This window comes from Anguilla anguilla, chromosome 6, assembly GCF_013347855.1.
Source record: "Anguilla anguilla isolate fAngAng1 chromosome 6, fAngAng1.pri, whole genome shotgun sequence".
Lineage (NCBI taxonomy): Eukaryota > Metazoa > Chordata > Actinopteri > Anguilliformes > Anguillidae > Anguilla > Anguilla anguilla.
The window spans coordinates 4654106-4673774 of NC_049206.1; the positions used below are offsets into that span (position 1 = coordinate 4654106).

The 19669-nt window shown below is 45.2% G+C and overlaps 1 protein-coding gene across 7 annotated transcripts in view; it reads left to right on the forward strand.

Moving 5' to 3' along the window:
* Positions 1-19669, forward strand: part of LOC118229578 (transducin-like enhancer protein 1) — a 539102-nt gene that overhangs the window by 177316 nt on the left and 342117 nt on the right. The gene's annotated exons all lie outside the window — the stretch shown is intronic.

The window sequence follows — 19669 nt, forward strand, 5'->3', positions numbered from 1 at the left end:
TAGCAGGGGCATTGACAGAAGAGAAAAGAAGCTCTGAGGTACATTTTTTCATATTTTTTTTTTTTTTTTTTGGTACATTGACAGAATGAAAGGCAGAGGAGCAGGACCACGCGTTAATGCCCTCGTCGCCGTGACGCCGTTGCCGTGACACCATACTGCAGCGTGACGCTTCGGTTGAGCCTCGGCTAACATCCTGAAGCCAGACGGAGGAGCGATCTGAAATACGGGGTGGGGGGGTGGATTTGGGCTTGTTCCAATCGCTTATTTTTACCTCCTTTTCCTCGCTCCTAAGCTCCACGCAGGAGGACTCAAGGAAAAGATGCAAGGGAAGGACACAAGGGGCAAGGAATCAAGGAAGGGAAACGAGGAATGTCCTTGCTGTTTCAACAATGAGTTGGGGAGAGGTGGTTCAACAGGAAAACCATTAATACAAGTGTTTGGGGAAAAAAATAAAAATAAAAAACTTTCACAAAGGATGCACTTGTGTTTCCTTGGTCAAGCATCCTTCAAATGCCTCCTAGCTCCTGGCTCCTTCAAGGAGAATTTAAGTTGGGAGCGTTGTTAAAAACGGCATCGATCGATTTCGAGATCAGTCACGACCGAAGAGATAAGGACGGATTAAAATGAGGGATTGGAATGAGCCCCAGGTGGACGCAGGGACAGGGAGGAGGAGGCACGGTCGTGCACAAACAGAAAAGGGCCTTCCCCAAACTGTTGGGGAAGGACAGAATCATCTAGAATCTGATTGTATGCTGTAGCATTAAGATTAAATGGAGAGGTTGGAAAGAATGACAGGATGGAGGAGGGGGACATAAGTAAAAAAAAAATAAAAATAAAAAACTATTACTTCAAAGCAATAATAAGGAATTCTATTTTATCTACTTGCATTTTCACCCTGGCTCTTGTATAAGCACTAAGGGGGGGGTGGGGGGGGGGGGGGGGGGGGGGGGGGTGGTTTCCGGATATTGATTAGAATAAGATCCGCCAGCTTCAACTTGACTTGCTGAGAACGGCTGTGGCTGTTCCTCGGAGCTTGAATTAAATTTATTTCTTGCCAATAAAAAAAAGAAAAGAAAAGAAATAGAAAAGCAGGCTGACGGAAGGACCTACCAGAAGCAGGAGAGTAAACGCACGAGTGGGGGGGTGGGGGGGGAGGAAATGGGGCAGAGGGGGGCGCTTCATTGCTATGCAGACTCACAATGCCGGGCATTATCATAATGCAGATAGCGTGACTTGAGTTTTTTTTTTTTTTTTTTGCTTGTTTCTGCCATTCTCCCATTCTTTTCCTACAGTCTCTGCTGGACTATTCCTGCGCCAAGCGTGGATGAACTGAGTAAGGGGAGGATCGGAAAACAGCAAGAGGTTTCAGAAAACCTCAATCAAACACGCGAGCAATAAACTGAAAAAAAAAATTAAACGTTTTTTTTTTTTTTTAAACCCCATTTCCGGTTTTTGTTTCACGAAAAAAATGTTTCTCCTCCACCCCCCGCCCCCCGGTTCCTTAAAAGCGCCAAACAGGAGGAGCACGGCTCTGAATTGATCAGAGCGGCGTGTTAATTGACGGTCTGATGCAGCAGGACGCGTTGCCTTGTGTCCTCTCTCTCTCCGTCTCTTCCGCTCTAATTAAAAGCGTTCCCGCCGGCACGGACCCGCAGCCTGATGCTAATTCGCAGGTGTTTCGCTCGTCTCCATGGCTACGCCAAGGAATCACATTTCCCTACGTTTAAAATGGAGATTTAAACCGTTCGGACGCACGAGCTGTGTGCCGGTGCCGGTTTTCCGTTACTTTTAAAGATAATTATTTATAATTTTATCATTTGTATTATTATTGTTAATAATAATAATAATAATAATAATAATAATATTATTATTATTATTATTATTAACAACAACAACATTTTATAACCACACTTTTATTAAACCCACTCTAAGGAACTGTTACACCCACACACCAGGAGTCTCCTAGGCCTTTAAAGGTAAAGTTAGGTAGGTGAATAAACTAGGTGATTACATGGTCAATGGCTGTCAGAATCAAGGGCAAAAGCAACAGAGGCTTGAATTCTCATTGTAATGAATGTAATCAGACTGTTACATCTGACCTAAGAGGTTTACAGCAGCCGATATGTAGTATTTCCATACGCCCCCCCCATAATGCAGACATGTTTAACTGGAATAAAGGAAATTAATTGGAAGTCGGCAAACAAACTGACAGCCCAGCAAACCTGGTCCGATAAACGATGGTTGCTATGTACTCAGTTTCAACCAATCAGGGAACGGCATTGTGAGATTATGACCACGTTATGTTCCGTGACGCCATCAGACCCCTGACTGAGACTAACCGCAAACAATGAGCCAGTGTGTGTGTGTGTGTGTGTGTGTGTGCCTGAAATTTGGCCGTGTGTGCATGTGTGTGTGTGTGTGTGTGCGTGATTGAGACCTGTCTAATTAACATTTTGATCAATACAGACCGCTGTGTTCTCCAGACATCTCCATAAATAAATGAAAATTTAAATCAGAAAAGCCAGACAGGTACACATCAATGGCGACATATACAACACCTTCCCCCTTTAGAGATATTTTTCATATTTGCCTTTCTTCACACAAAAAAAACCTTCCTTCCTGCTGTGTACTTATTCAGCCACTGCCTCTGAAAGAAAGTGCCTTTTTGAAATAAATCCCGCACCGATACAAAAAGTCAAACACCTGAACTACATACAGTACAGCTCCAGTTTGGAGACCGTCGATTGTGATTTTCTCTCACTGCCAATGGGTGTACTACAGTAGAACTACCACTGACTAAAGAAGAGGTGTATCCACTGACAACTGGCACACAGCAAAAACTTTTTAAAAAATAAGTTGCTCAACAAGCATTTTAGTCTTATACTTAAGACTTCAGCTCTGATTTCTATTCCTTTTTTTCCTTTTGCTAAATATGGCAAGATCTCAAAAAATGAGGTGAGACGGTTTGACTCGTTCCATTGTGAAATCCCAAGCCCTTCATGAAGCATTTAACTGGGGCGACATAGCTCAGGAGGTAAGACCGATTGTCTGGCAGTCGGAGGGTTGCCAGTTCAAACCCCGCCCTGGGCATGTCGAAGTGTCCTTGAGCAAGACACCTAACCCCTAACCCCCAACTGCTCTGGCGAATGAGAGGCATCAAGTGTAAAGCCCTTTGGATAAAAGCGCTATATAAATACAGTCCATTTACCATTAACTGGTTGGAACGTCCTTAAAACATGGCGGACTGGGTCCTTAATGATTGGCGGACTTGGTCCGCAAAGATGGCGGACCTCGATCGATTTCCTGCTCAGACGAGACGCGGGAGATGAGGACGGATAAAATAAGTGATTGGAATGAGCCCCATGTCTCTTCACAACACTAAAACACTTAAGAACATACTTTTTTTTTTTTACGTTGTAAACTGTCGACAAGCTCATTGCTGAAGCAGTAGTCGCCACAAGGGAAGCATCTAACGGGGATAGAACTGAAAACAAGAGCTGAAACTACAGCACTCAACGTAAAAATGGCCATTCCCCCTCTCTGCCGGCTTACGCTCAAATCACGATTTATTTCTCTCTAATAAAAAAGAAAGAAAGAAATAAAGAAATTTGATGGGTCTATAAAAGAGCCAAGAAGAACTGACTGGAGAGAGAGAGAGAGAGAGAGAGAGAGAGTGGGCACAAATCGAGGAGAGGCGCGTTTATTCGCCTGTGGACTTGCTGGGGGCCGATGCCATGGCAACCCGAATAAAACCTCGCCAGCATGGTACCCTCTCCCGCCAGGACAGGGACATCCTGGTGACTCCCAGTGGGAAGTCAACCGACTTACACTTACACTGAGACCTTCAACCTTTAACCCCGAGATGTGAGGTCACAAATACACGATTGGAATGCTCTGAAATGAACATTCTAAAGCTGATGTGACAGAGGGGGCAATCACTGCTGGGAGTTGGAAGAAACGGAGTTCTAGAACACTGACTTTTGAATTTTGAAACAAAAAATAAAATTTAAAAAAAAAAAAACACTCGTCAAAGGGTTAAGCTGCCTTTATAGAGTCAGTCGAGAGGACTATAACAGCTCATTTAAATTTGTACAGAGCAACTGCATTCCTTTGCATGGAAGGAGATTAAGTTGGAAAAACTACAAAAAGAACACAATCCCCTCTTGTATCATGCGAGCGAGCGCACATGCTAAACACAAAATTCCTACGTTTCAAGAACACGTGCAGCTGAAAAGCCAACCGATCTCCCCTTCAAAAACGGCGAAATGAATGAAAATTGCATTTTTTTAAAAAGCAAAGAAAGGCAGCGATAGTTTCTGAACTAAAATCTTTGCCAGCACCACTTTTTCGACACCACACGCACTGATTCCTAGCCATTGATTCTAAGCCACATTTCTCTGCGCGAGAACTTTTCTCATCAATATAAATGGAAGTTGCTCGCTTCATGTTCGCTTTCAGTAGGTCTAATTTGCTTTTCCTTTTTTCTTGTCTTTTCTTTTGATGACGGCAGTTTCTCCCAGTAGTCCCCCCACACCCCCCCCCCCCCCCACACACACCCCCTACCCCCACCCCCACCCCCATAAGTCATCTACCCAGTTGTGTCAATATATGACACAAGAAAGAAACCGGCGTTGATGTTGATTGTATGGATTTGTGCTCTGGTGGACGCGCGGCGTTTTTCTCCGTCCTCCTCCCCTTTGATTCGACGGTCGCGGCGCAATCATCAGAGCCGCGCGGTTCCCCGCTTTCATCTGGCGGGCGCTCTCGAAAACGCCGGACTCCGTAAAAAGGGCTGGAGAACTCTCAATCAAACCGCCGCCACATTAGCCACATTGTTTCCAGGGTCCGCTCGCTCGCGCGTCTTTTTATATTTACTCACGCGGCACCCGGCAAATTAGCGGCTCACCCTGTCGCCCTTTCATCAGCCGCCCGCCGGTTTAAATTTAGCAAACAAATGACAGGGCGCAGCGTCGTTTAAAAAAACAAATAAAAGTGGTGTGGCAGGGGGTGGTTGGGACACACACACACACCACGGACTGCACGCAGTCAATCGCTTTTGCCAACCCTGTTAGGGCTTTTTGGACATCGCGTGTCTCTCTTTATTTTGATGTGCGCGCCTGTGTTCCTCCGTGACGTGCCCCTTTCGCATGGACACCCTAACGGCAGTCCCTCGCCTTTATCTCCCTTTAAAGCTTTACTTGACTAGCCCTCTCCAGCCCTGCATCCCTTTATAACCCTCCCCCCTTAATTTTTTTTTACTGAAAATGCCATAATCCAATTCCCTTCTGTACAGAACGACATTGACGCATGCCACCCAGTAACTGGCTTAAGATTCCAGACTGGGGTGGGAATTGGATATACCGCAAAATCATCATTATTTAAAAAAAAATAAAAACAAAGACTGACCACCCTACGAGCACTACCACCCTACTTTTACTGTCCATGGCACGCAAAGCATAAATTCGCTTTCGGCTTCGCAGAGTGTCAACATTTGTCCACGCAGACAGGTCCTGCAGTCCGGAAGTCAGCACCAGTTGCACTGCGACAGCTCTACAGTTATCGACACGCAAAGAACAATGATCCAATGCGAGAGAAAAAAAAAACCCACGCTATAACGCCATGAAAATGGCTTCAACGGTAGCGTCAGCATCAGTGGAGATCGGCACATACACAGAACCGCATCACATGTGTGTTGCATTATTTCGCCAATTTGTTTGTTCCTGGTCCGCAGTACCCATGGTTACTAACAGAACATTAAGCATGTGAAATGGGTCCATGGGCACAAATATAAAAAACATAAAAGGCTACATAGTCAAGAAAAAAATTGTAAATTATGGAGGGGGGGGGGGGGGGCGGTGGGAGCCTAAGAGGAAGAGAATCAGACCAACTCTCCCAACACTGCACCCACCCCACCCCCACCCACTTCCCCCCCCCGCCCCCAAAGATTTCACATCCTATTATGTCCAGGTTTATTGAACCATTTGCAAAGTTCTTTGCCTTGGTAAGACTCATGCCTGAGAGAATGTACACACAGCACTGATGCTCTCTAAGCCCCCCCCCCCCCCACCACCAAAAAGGGTGGGGGTGGGGTTTCTCCCCAGCACCCGGAGACAATGACCCTGCTGGTTGCCGTGGTAACGTTTGCCACTTTTGCGACGGAGCCTGACTTTGATTACACGATTTGCGCCTCCAGGTTTTTGATACACTTTGATCTGCGACTACGGTTACTAAGGGGGGGGGGGGGTGGTAGTGGGGGGGGTTGTGGGGCGGCGCTGGTGGAGGAGGATGGGGGGGGGGGGGGGGTAGGAGGACTGTGGAAGGCAGCGGCTCTCCTTTTAACATTACAGGCAGCTAAAGAGGAGGTGCGATTCAAAAAAAAGATGTCAAGGCTGGTGACAAAGAGGTACCTGTAAGTGTTTGTAACCTCCACACTTCCAACAAGAAAAAGAATCTGCAGTGGGGAGTATGTCTGACAGCGCTGTTCGTTTGCTGGCTCTACAAAATGACTGGCTTTAGGATAGAGGTTAGGACACCTGGATGGCCCGGTTCTGGAATTCTTTCTATCCTCTGAACCTCTTTGTTGGAGGAAGGGATAATATATATGTTATACTTGTTAAGGGACATTGGAGTTATCACTTTTCACAAAGAAATCCAAGAGAAGCTCTCCACCAATCACAGAATACACTGGGAACCACAAACAGAACAAAGCTGGTGATAATTGGTGGATTCCTTACGGCTATGCTCCCATTATCCTTGAAGGCCTCCGGGAAGTATAACCAGAAAGTGTCCACCAATCACAGTCAGGGTTATTCTGTGACTTCCTGACCAATGTACTCTGTGATTGGTGGCACCCTCCCTCTGGTCTCATATGCAAAAAAGGGACAATTCCTACACCTCGTCACCTATTTAATTATTCATGACTCACGTGGTTCTGATTGGTTGCCGAAGGTTCCGCTGCTGTCACTGCTGCGCTTCTGTGGACGGCAGCTGCGGATGTGCCGTCTTCCACCGAACCCCTTCGGAAATATTCACGCCGTTGTCGCAAATCAGAGCAGTCTTGAGAGCCAACAATGGCGGAGGCAGAGCTTCCAAGGTTAAGAATTAATACCGATCGTCCGACTAGCGTACGTAGCGGGTGCGGCTCGGCTAGTTTGCTAGTGAAGCGCAGTAAGGGTCAGGTAAAGAGAAGGCCTTGTGGCAGGTTACCGTGACAACACTCCCTGGCTACACTACCCAGTACGAATTATGCACAAGGAACGAATATTTTACCTCGCATTATTGCAGCGGTAATGACAGCAAAAATAGTAGTTCAAAACTATTATAATTGGTTTTGCAATTTCATTGCACGCACGATTAATCAATCCGTATTCATTATCTACACCCGCTTATTCCTGGTCAATCTCACTGGGGGGGTGCTGGAGCCTATCCCAGCATGCAACTGGCTAGAGGCAGGAATACACCCTGGCTGACATTCCATTGCAGGGCACACACAGCATTTGTACACAGAACTATGGGCAATTTAGAGCCTCCAGTTAGACTACCTGCATGTCTTTGCACTGTGGGAGGAAACCGGAGTACCCGGAGGACACCCACATTGACATGCAAACTACATATTCTTGCTTTGAGGTGACAGTCCTACCCACCGCACCACCATGCCACCCTTTATCTTTTTTATTTTTTTGTATTAGTTCACACATCAAGTCTGTACAAGCAATTAATAAAAATGCACCATTTCCATATTTGGAAATCAATGCACCAAAAAAAACAATAAGACAAAGAAGAGTTCTAATAACGTGTACATACGTTAGCTCGTTGAAGATACGTGCGACTATTATGGCCGAGCCTTGTAAAAAAATAAAATAAAATTTCTAAAAAAAACCTTGTGAACAGTGCCCATGATTCTCCTCCATTGGGCTGGCTGGAAGAAAACTCGTGCTATGCATGGAAAATTGCGGTTGGTCGGTCGGTCGGCATACTGTATTTTCTATATTCTGTATATAGAAAAAAGGATCCAAACCTCCCTCACTCACTCACTCACTCACTCACTCACTCACTCACTCACTCACTCACTCACTCACTCACTCACTCACTCACTCACTCACTCACTCACTCACTCACTCACTCACTCACTCACTCACTCACTCACTCACTCACTCACTCACTCACTCACTCACTCACTCACTCACTCACCCACCCACCCTCCCTCCCTCCCTCCCTCCCTCCCTCCCTCCCTCCCTCCCTCCCTCCCTCCCTCCCTCCCTCCCTCCCTCCCTGAGGGACGTTCTGTGGGACGCACGCGCAGGTGGTGCCGGCTAAAACGTGTCTGCGGAAGCGAGTTGCGGCCGTGGGTCTGGACGGTTACGCGCTTGTTTTAAAAAAAATTAAACAAAAACGTTTTTAGCCCAGGCAGTGAGAAACACACGGGCATGAAACACAAGGAGACGTCCCGTCCCTCGCTATTAGCGCCTTTTAAGAAGCTAATCAGGGTGGATTCCTCCACCGACCGGCTCCTGGCGACACACACAATTCATTTCACGCCGCCTGCGATGAATTCCGCGTGGGAGCTGCGCGACGCCGGCCTTCTCTCCACCTGCAGTTGTGTTTAATTTGATCAGGCTCAAAACGCTATTTCTCCACAGGTGCTTATTAACGGAATAAGGTGGAACAGCCTCTGGGCCTGGGCACCTGCGGAGATTGTTTTGCGATATCATTAAAATCCGGTTGCGTGTGCGGTTGAGAAGCGTTTAAATCCCATCCCCCCCCCCCCCCCCCACCACCACCCATAGTATTTATGATTTGTTTACCGTAGACACTGAGCCCAATTATTTGGCCTCGGTCAACTTGCTGAACCACACTGTCAAGGATTTGATCCTCCTCCCACAAACGCTAAAAAATCTGCATATTCCACCCCTCATCCGACCCCCCCCCCCCCAGATCCTTAGATCCTTCGACAACTGTAACCCCATCGCAGTGAGATTTCCCGGCTCTGCGGTTTCCATGGAGATGGAACCCCCCACCACCCCCGTGTCCCCCCCCCAACCCCCAACCCTCACCGTCCCCCCCACACGCCCATCACAGGGTCCGAATCTTCTCCTTGTGCTCTGTGAAGCCTGGGGGGGGAAAAAAAGCTGAAATGAAAATGTAAAAGAAAAAAAAAAAAAAAAAAACCTTTTTGCTGCTCCATCTGGCTCTGTAATAAAGGTAAAAAAAATCTCTCTCTCTCTCTCCCCTCCCAGCTGACAGCCTCTCTCGAGCGTTAAACTCGAGAATCTCTCTAAACCACCCCGAAGGCACTTGACATCGCATTTCAGTAAGTATCTGAAATCTATAATGACTTTCGAGCTCGGCTGTGATTGCGAAATATTGCATAAAGCAGTCGTAAGCGCCGCAAGAGAAACCCCGGACAATAATCGATACGCGCGGGAACCTTGAGTTACCTCAAAGTTAAAAAACAAAAAAACAAGGAACATAAAACTAGGGAGGAAAACAAAGCAAAATAAAACAAAACAAACACAAAAAAATATGAACTCAAACCGCAGAAAATGGTAAATTAATCTCCTTTCGGAAATGCTTACCTTTTGTTAATCGCCTGTAAAGGCGTCAGGCCTGTTTCTAAACACAACGGAGCGGTGCATTCTGGGATAGCTGGCTCTCTGGCTCCCCTTTGGGAAGGATGCTGAACTGTTATCGGTCGCCAGGGATGTGTTTTTCACGGCTGTAAATCTGCATTCATTTATTTGAATTCAACGGAATGCCTCGGTTACAACTGCCCCTTAAAAAACGGCGACTTTGGTGCAGCAATCCCACAGTGCACTGCTTCATTTCACACATAACAAAGAGGTAACCAATTCTGAAACAGGAAGCAAATGAGTTATTCTGAATTTCTTGTGTTTAGGAAATGGTTTTTTTTCAGAGCAGGTTTCCTTTAAAGGAGCCATATTGTCTCCAACTGTGTGTGTGTGTGTGTGTGTGTGTGTGTGTGTGTGTGTGTGTGTGTGTTTTTATTAGGACTGCCAAATCTCTGGACTGGAAAGAATTCAATTGGAAATTCAATTTGTTTGGTGAACTAATCCAGGTTTATTTGTTTGGCCGGCGTACAGAGAAGCCTATCGATCTCGCTTCGGGTAGCATCAGCTGAGCTTGGCATGTTCGGAGTTTGGCACGCAGAACTACAGGAGCGTCACGACACAGGAGGCCAGGCCTGTCGTCTGCATGCTGGCTTGCCCTACGCGCTGTCGTGTGTACACTGTAGACGGCTAAAATATGAACGCAAAAGGGAACGCAGTGATAGGCCGCCGCTGCACGAGAGGAACACGGTGTGCTTTGCTCTTCACAAGCCGGCTCGTGGAGAAGACAATGGCGCCCATACAAAGGCAAATGAGTCGCCAGATCCCCAGCCCCCTTTATTATTATTTTTTTTTTGCTTTGGTGGTTTGCTTCCAAACAAACCAGATTTTTTTCGGGCAGCTTCGAAAACAAAAACAAAAGGAAAAACACGCCAGAGCGTTCGCCCCTGAATCCTCCTCTGCGGGCGACTGAATTTGGCTGCTCCGATTGGCACCTGAAGTTTACACTAGCATCTCCGTCCAGCATCTACGCGGCACCTGTGTATTATCTCGATGTTGGAGCTCGCTGTCGTGCCTCCTCCTAGTCTGACTTCTCATAACTGGACGGAGTGTAGCACAGTGGGTAAGGAACTGGGCTTGTAACCGAAAGGTCGCAGGTTTGATTCCCGGGTAAGGACACTGCCGTTGTACCCTTTGAGCAAGGTACTTATCCGTAATTGCTTCAGTATATATATCCAGTTGTATAAATGGATACAATGTAAAATGCTATGTAAAAAGTTGTGTAAGTCGCTCTGGATAAGAGCGTCTGCTAAATGCCTGTAATGTAATAACTCATTTCTAACTTAGCCTATGTTTACTGTGCGAGCTGGGCTCGATGTGTTCACGGCTATGAATGACTGTTACATGATGAGTATTGTGCCCTATCGGACCTGTGTTTTGCAGTGCAAATGAAATTACCTTTGGTGAGCACTTATAGTACGTCGCTTTGGATAAAAGTGTCTGCCAATTAAATTAATTTAATGAAGTTTCTGAGCTGACAATGCAGCTGTACCACAACTCTAGACAAATCCGTCAAACACATATATATATATATATATATACAAATGTACATATATATATATATATAGACACACATATGCATATATATATATATATATATATATATATATATATATATATATTAAAGAATACACTGTACGTACACATGAATACAGTGTAATATATATACATATATACAGTACTGTATATGCATTTACTCTTGTCATGAGATATCATACAATGATACCCTGTCACATAACTTATGCAGCCTTGCATTGCACGGCTCAATTGTCCCTTCCCTGTTTACAGAGACACACTGTGAGCTGAGTTTCAGATGAGATACGAGCACAGACCACCGCACTAGGAAACTGAAATAAGTCGGGTGTCCTTAAAGAAGGTGTGAGCGCTGGAAAGTTATCTTTGCCTAATGTAAATGTTCACAGCCTTTCTGCAGACTAAACATGAGAGCGCGGGAGAGCTACCGAGCACAAATTATTCTAATAAACTGGCCCCCCCCGTTCCCCCCCCGTTCCCCCCCCGACCCAGACTGAATAATGCGGCATTTCTGTTCAGCAGGAAAAAGCCGTCAGGAGATGTCTCAAATTCCGGAAACTATTTCTGGTGTATTATTCTTTCATATGCGAATATCATGGGGGGGGGGGGGGGGGGGGGGCGATCTGACCAAATTATGAGTGTAAAAACAAATAAATAAATAAAATTAACCATATTTCCAGGCACCCTGTTCCTTATCATGGCCTTCTCTCTCTCCAGCGCTTCATAAATAGCCGGACGTGTTTCCTCTCAAATTGATGTACTTTGTCAGAAAATGAACATTTTTTCAAAAGCAATCAACATGTCGATTGCTTTGCATGTCGGGGAAAGAGGGAAATGGCATTTCTATTCTTACAGTACTTACTGTATTTCTTTGCATTCTCGGTATTTCCGTTTGCGGGGCCTGGGGCGCGGGTACGGTTGGGCTGTTCCAAGACACTAATAATACACCCTGTGACCTTCATAATGCACCCTGTGACCTTCATAATGCACCCTGCTTTCACTTGCCAGTGGCGAAGGTTACATCAGCATCAGACTGTTCAGTTAAGAACATTCTTAATCACACATTTGTGATCTTAACACCGCAAAATGTTAGTGATGGGGACACTGCACTGGAGGAGGCGCCAACTCCCAAATGAGACATTACACCAAGGTCCTGACTCACCGTGGTTCTTAATGGTCTTAATTTGGGTCCTGGTTCAATTCCCAACCCATTCTCAATCAAGGTGCCAACCTAACCATCCTGCAGTTTGATTGGTTCAAGTAATTTCCTAATGTGTGATGATTGTTCTGCTCTCAAAATGGCTGCCATGCATCAGCACCTGCTGTGAAAGAGGTGAACTTTACTCATTTCCTGTAAAGTACTCTCGAGAATCTTAAAGATGCTACGCAAAATTAAATCAGTAATAATAATAATAATAATAATAATAATAAGGGTGTGGGGTTGGGTGTGATTGAGTTAAGATAATAAAACCCAGATATTTTTTGTTTATTTCAGCTTTGCTTGCTTTGAAATGGAAAATTTTAGTGGTCCCCCTTGATTCTATTGAACTGGTTCACCACTTTCTTTCCCTCCCTCCACCCCTGTCCCTTCTCAAACAGAAGATAAGTGCGCCTCTTCGGTTCAGCACCCCGCAGAAACCAAACACATTTTTTTGTTTGTTTTTAAAAATCACATGAGGGGACAGAAAATCCACCTTTGTCCAGGCCTGGTCGTTTCTTAACCGTTTAAGGTGTGAGGTCACAAACATGCGATCAGAATGTTCTCAACTGAACATTCTAACGCTGATGTAACAGTCACTGCCGGCAATTGAAAGCTAGAATGGAGTTCTAGAACACCAACTTATTTTGGGAAAAGAAAAAAAAAAAAAAAACATTCAAAAAAATCTCAAATGGCAAGGTCAAAATGACATGAGGCAGGAGGGAAAATAAGGCTTTTTTTTTGTCCAGGCCTGGTCATTTCTTAAAATCTCTTTACTGTTGACTCTCTGGCTCACAGCTCTGTCTGAGTGTTCTGCCACCATCTGTCTTCCCCTGGTTTCTCCCTGCCCCACAGGCACTGCAGGCCACATTCTAACAGATTTTAGCCCCCCCTCACCCCCCCACACACCCTGCTCAGTCCTGACCTTTCACAAAGCAATAAGCGCTAATTTCATTTAAGACTGGAAGAAGTCGTTCTCCCTCAGCTGAATCTAACCGTACCCAAAAGAGATGACTGGGCTGTGCCCGCCTGGAAAGTTTAGGAGCAACTATGAATATTTTTTACCTCTTGAAAGTCAGACATAAAAAAAACAGGTAACAATTTTCAGGAAGAAATTTTGAGGTAAAGGGGTAATAACAATAAAAAAGGCAATCTCCGAGGACTTACACTTTTTAAGGTAAGGACATCGATCAAAAGTTTGGCGAATTTCCTCATATTCAGACTCTCTGAGAAGAGACTCATATTTTGAGATTTGCAGTTTCATTTGTTACAGGCTTTGCAGAAAGAGAAAGGAAGAGAGAAAGAGAGTGAGAGTGAGAGAGAGAGAGAGAGAGAGCGAGAGAGAGAGAGAGGACTGTTCTAGCCACAGCAATATTAGGCTCTTGTAGCACTTTTCTGCTTTCATTCTACCGATATTATTCAGACTGCAATTTGTTACAGATCTGCACTCACGCAACCATTGTAATGCGATCTGATTGTGGAACCTACTTGAGGTACATTGGGTAAAAAATGTTAAAAAAAAAAAAAAAAAATCTAATAAAAAGAGCTTCATGCAGTGGTTGTTGTTTGCTCCATTGTTCATTTGATTGTTAAAATATTTAAAAGGCCGGCCTTGCATAACAAGCACAAAGCACAATAATGGGACTCTCTCCTGCACTTAAGCAGTTGCCTGCAGTTCATAATGGACCTTAAGGGGGACCTTAACTGAATTTATTACATCCCAAAAAGCAAAACTTTCTTAAAATGGACACAATTGCACAGAAACTCAAGAGAGCAATAAAAATGAGCATCACGGCTCGTACAGCAGCACAGAGAAAACATTCTTGTCTTTTTTCCTTTTTTTAAATAATTTATACTTTTTTCTGACTAAATAAGTACTTCCCAAGTTTGCAGACGTGTGTAAAAGTTTAGTTTTTGTTTTAAAGGGGGGTGGAAGGGGGTGGGGGTCTGGGGGGCAGGCCTGATTACAATGTTTTCTAGGCCAAAAATCAAAATTGAGTTTCAGTCTCAAAAGCATGGCAGATTTATTACTCACGTTTTGATTATGCAAGGATGTCTATAATTGCTCACATTTCTGGAAACCGTGGCAACGAGGCCTTCAACAATCATTAGTTGGTAGGTAGTGGGCCAGTGAGGAGGACGGCCAAGTAGGAAATGTTAGTTTAGCAACCGTGGGATTACAGGGAGAACAGAGTTTAGAGGGGAAAAAAACACCCCATTAACTCCCAGAAAGGCCGTGAAGAAAATACCGTTTTTTTATATTTTGCTTGAAAACTAAATGACTAAGGCACCTGCCCCTCCACAAAGTCATGGCAAAGACTTTTAAAGCTGATTGCTCGCGAGTTAACTAGCTAACGTAGCTAACGACGGCACTTACTAGAATTTCAGAAGACGCCATACGAAGCATCCTGCCTTTATTAAATGGCCTATGAAGGATAGAGGTTATACGTCTTGCGTATAAGGGAATGTCAATTCGATCACACAATATAGAAACCCCGTCATTTCACTTAGACAAGGACGCCATACAACGCCAGGAAGTAGGCCTACCTTAGTTCGTCGGTCCGCATCCAATGCTACTGTTTACAACGAATATGAAACGGACATAATTCCGTTAGCGCGTTCGTTTAAATTAGTGACACTTTTTTTGATGAAGTCAAAGAAAGGTAGAGCCAGATGTTAACTTAGCTCACCTTCTAAAACAGGTGTTCACGCGTGGGGCGACTGAACTCATACTTACTTGGCTAATTGTAGTCTTTAACCTGGGTCTAGGCGAAACCATTTGGGGGGGGGGGGGGGGGCTTGACGTCGGTACTCTATTTTGTAGTGTCCTTTTTAATGATGATGATAATGATAAAATAAAAAAGAGCGTGCTCAGGTGTTTTCAAACTGTACTTCTGCGGCGAAACTCATCAATTAAGCCAGGGAAGCGACAGAAATTCTGATTTATTCTTTGAAAAGACTTGGACAGTTTTCAGTTCTTGAGTTGAGTTTTCTTCCTGAACTGGTGGAGCTGAAATTGAATCGACTCCAAGCTCGTTAACAGCCTTGAATCTTGAAACTGAGATGATGCTTGTAGTTCTGGTTGGAAGGAGTAAACGGAAGGTGCTGTTCGCATTGTTTTGCTAGCAGTGGACTTTAACCACCATCTTCAAGGCACATTTTCTTTTAATGTTATTATACAAATATGGACATCTGATGAGTATTTTCTATAAAGCTACTTTTATGCTGCAGAACACAATCACATCATTGCACCGCTCTTTTTAAATTTTTTATTTTTATTTTTTATAGATGAGCTGATGCACGCAGACCACTTTACAATGCTTAGCACTTTTTTATATTCAGATGTTCGGAATTTTTATATTCGTCGCAGGAATGACAGACACCCTCCTCGGGGCATTAGAACCGAGGCTTGACGACGTTGCCGGGCTGAATTACCTGCTCCCTTCATTGCGTATTCGTATGTTCTTATCTATACAATTTGCCATTTTTCCATCGCTATTAGTGTTGTCCCTTGCATAGCCTCACCAGCTCCCAGCTCTCGGCAGCGCTCCGAGACAACCCGGTAGGAACCAGAAGCTTGAACAGCAAAACCAAAACCATTTCTGTGCGCGAGAAGGTCTCTCGAGAAAGTTAGGACTAGGAGCGCGCAGCGTGCGGCCCTGCCAGAAATAGACCGGTTCCGGGCACGGGGAGGGGCCGAGCCAGGCAGAGAGCTGTCCGGATTGACCCGGTATTGAAATCAATTAAGGGAAAACTTGGCTGGACTGAGCGCTGAGCCCCCAGGGGGACCAGCTGATCCTGACAGGTTGGCGTTCTCCCGCTCAGTTTGAGGGCTTTCCTGACAGCCCTGGTTCTGCCAAGAACCCTCAGATATTCATTATAATTCTAACACCTCAAGGATTAAGTCACCCTATAATAGCCATTGTTTTTGTTTTTTTTAATGCCGACAGGCTAATTAATATGAAATGTTAGGCCGTATTTTAAAGCGCTCAAGATTAAAAACAGGCATGAACCAAGGAGTAATATTGACAAAAAGAATATTTAAATCATTTTTTTTGTTAATATGTTGTTTGTATGCTGTTCTGGGGGCCCAGTATTGGCTACTGACTGACAGACAGAGACCACCTGGGAGCGTTTCCAGACAGGTGATCTCTCAGCCAGGGCTTTCCGCGAAAATCAATTTCTCAATTAACGGGAAACCATGGAGGCTTCTAAGCGACGCGAAGCGTTTGAGTGTGTTTGCCAATGAACCGGTGTTTGCCCACAGATGAACCGATTCGCGTGAATTCAAGGGAACTGAGCACGCTCTTTTTTACGCTGCCGGGTCTGGGAAAGGCGCACAAAAGTGACAAAAGATTTATCGCTAAGAATATTTGCATTTGTTAGTTGCAGAAGAGGGGGGGGGGGGGGGTCCTTTCGCTGGTCCTTTTTCTACAGAGCCTGGTTTTCCCCTATAGGCTTGGGGGTCGCTGGATATGCAAATTTATTTTATTCCCATATTAACTTTTTATTGCGCACTCTAATCCCATTTAATGAAAGGACTGTAAACAAAGGACATAGAGTCACTGCGAGCCGCGTACTCTACAAGTCTTCTTTCAGAGAAGGTCATGTCCCCTATGGCGTTCATCCTCTTCCAGGACAGAATGAAAACACACCTGTAGCATCTTGACTCGCCGAATGCAGAACTGAATATTTGTCATGGGTGTACTAGCCTGACCTATGCCAAATCTAAAGCTCCCTCGTCCTCACCCTCATCCTCATCCAGGGGTTCTCGAACCCCTCTCGTTTGGAACCTGGAGCTGGATCCAGGTATTTGATGTGTTCTGCGTCAGGGACACCTGATTCACCGGATCAAGGGCTTGTTCAGTTGTATCAGGTGTGCTTGAAATGGGGGGAGGCTACTTAAGACACCGCAGTGCACTTACTATGGCCCTGTGTTTTTGGCCAGGGGTGACCAACAACACAGTTAAACGCAAATTTAGTGTTGACAGCAACACAGTTTTCTCGTGGCACTGCACTCCAGCACATTGGATTTAAATAAATAAAACAATGAGTACGAGCTTAAAAATGCAGACTGTCGGCTTTAATTTGAGGCTATTTACGTCCCCCTTTTGACCGATCGGCAGTACTGAGACAAAACAACAAAAAAAGCTGAGTCACTGTCCCAGTCCTTCCGCATTTGACCGTAGCCTACATTTGCATGAAAAAACCGAGAGAGAGCCGTCAGCTGTGGTCTTCAACCTTCGGATATTTCGGCGATGAAAATGGACGTCAAGGCCCGGAACAGACCTCCATTGTTCCTTCCCGCGGGTGAGTCATCGTTCACCCTGACGTCAGACCCGTGCAGAAGTAACGACACGCACAAAACACCCACGATGCATCTGCATTTTTTAATAGAGGCATGTCGCTTCAAAGATACAAACAGTATAGTCACGTGACAATTTCAAGTACAAGAATAAAATGAGTCCTCTTTTTTTTTTTTTTACTTCATCTTTCAACAATTGTCATCACAATATATAAAAAATACAGCCATGCTGTGGTTGATATATATATATAGAAATAGAAAATAAAAATACTTCTTTTAAAAAATAAATCACTGACACTGTCATTATCTTGTCGAAACACACCGAAGGGACGTTTTTAAATCAGCACATCAGAAACCAGGGATTTCAGGAGAAATCTTTTAATCTCACACCTGTGGACATTATAATAGCAGGAATCTGGATCAGTCCAACTCACCCCCCTCCTCCTCCTCTCCCCCCACCCATTAACACAACAGAAGAAGGCCTTTCTCAATTTCTCATTTGAAAGATCCCTGCCAGTCAAGGCCATTTCTCTCCCATGCATAATTGAACAGCCTCCCTCCCCCCCCCCCCAAAAAAAGGATCATAATGGCCTTCTCTGTCCACGATGATGGCCCTTGAGTTCTGATGAGGCGAATGAGAAATCCGGGGGCCTGAAATTCAGCGGCGCTGTGTAGTGAACACCGGGAACAGGTCGTCTCAACACCGCAATTCAACGCATCGTCAAAGTCGGCGTAACATGCTAAATGCTAGCCTGGCAGAGGGCAATTCGGCAGGGTCCAAATGTGTGCCCCCCGTGGTTCCAACCGAGTGTCAAGTTTTGCCATGGGAAATAATCAGACAGGAAAGACGAATAATATCAGGTCTGGACAGCAACGGTTGTCTTCCGTCAGGGAAGTCTGGAGACATGCTACCACCATTAACTGTTTTTTTTTTTAAGGGGTTAAAATACGACAAAAACAGAACAAGCCGTTTTTTTTGGGGGGAGCTACTCCGTAGCGTACAATGCACCAGTTCTTTACAGCCACATTAGGCCACGTCACGTGATGAATGTACTTATTCAGTGCGTCAGCGGGGAGAGAATTCTCCATAAACCACGGAGTAATCAGTCCGCAGCAAAGACGACGCGTCGAAATGACGACTCAACGGGACGTGGGAGAGCCGAGCAGAACGCTCCGCTCACAACGCTACACCCACAGGCTGCAGATTCTGAGGCTACGCTCTCCGGGTAGACTCGTTTTGCAAAATGACAACGGCTGATGACACTTCAGAACTGTGTTAATGTGGTGCATTCTGGGAAATAAATGGGTCTGAAACGTACAAAGCCAATTAACCAGCTGGGTAATTTAGAGCCGAGGGGATCTTTTTTTTCGGTTGGACCATTATCAGACATGTGATCCTCCAGGGAGTTTGTTTTGTTCTGTTTTTTCTTCTTCTTTTGTGTTGAGGAAACGGGGGGGGGGGGGGGGGGGGGGGATGTCAGGATGGATTTGTTCCAGAGAAAACAGTCGCGTGTTTTCCAGGTGAGCTTCTGATTGGTCATCTTCAGGAAGGTCTCCGCGTTCTCCTGCTGTGGTCAGTCCACGAGGAACGGTCGCACGCACATCCCAGGCAACACGTTCCCCCGAAAACGACCATCTCTCTACACGCATCATTCCTTCCAGGGACAGCGATCGTTTTGTTTTTTATTATCGAAAGTCAAAGTTGAACCACAACAGCAGCTGTGAAAGAAAAGGAATCCATCATGTAATCCATTTTAAAAAAGTGCATCTGTATAAAGTTGGAGGAGGTTGTTTTTTTTTTTTTTTCCCCACAGGGACATCTTTTAAAATATCATCAGCAAACCCGCAACCCCCTGCTAGGTGAAGCAGCTTTAATGCTCACTTCCCCCCCCTGTCTTGAGGGTGACATTTCCACAACATTAGCCGTTCGGCCTTTTGATGCACGCAGCACTCAAAAACGTTGGTGCTGTTTTCGGTCTAAACACCGAAAGATTACAAGGATAGGCA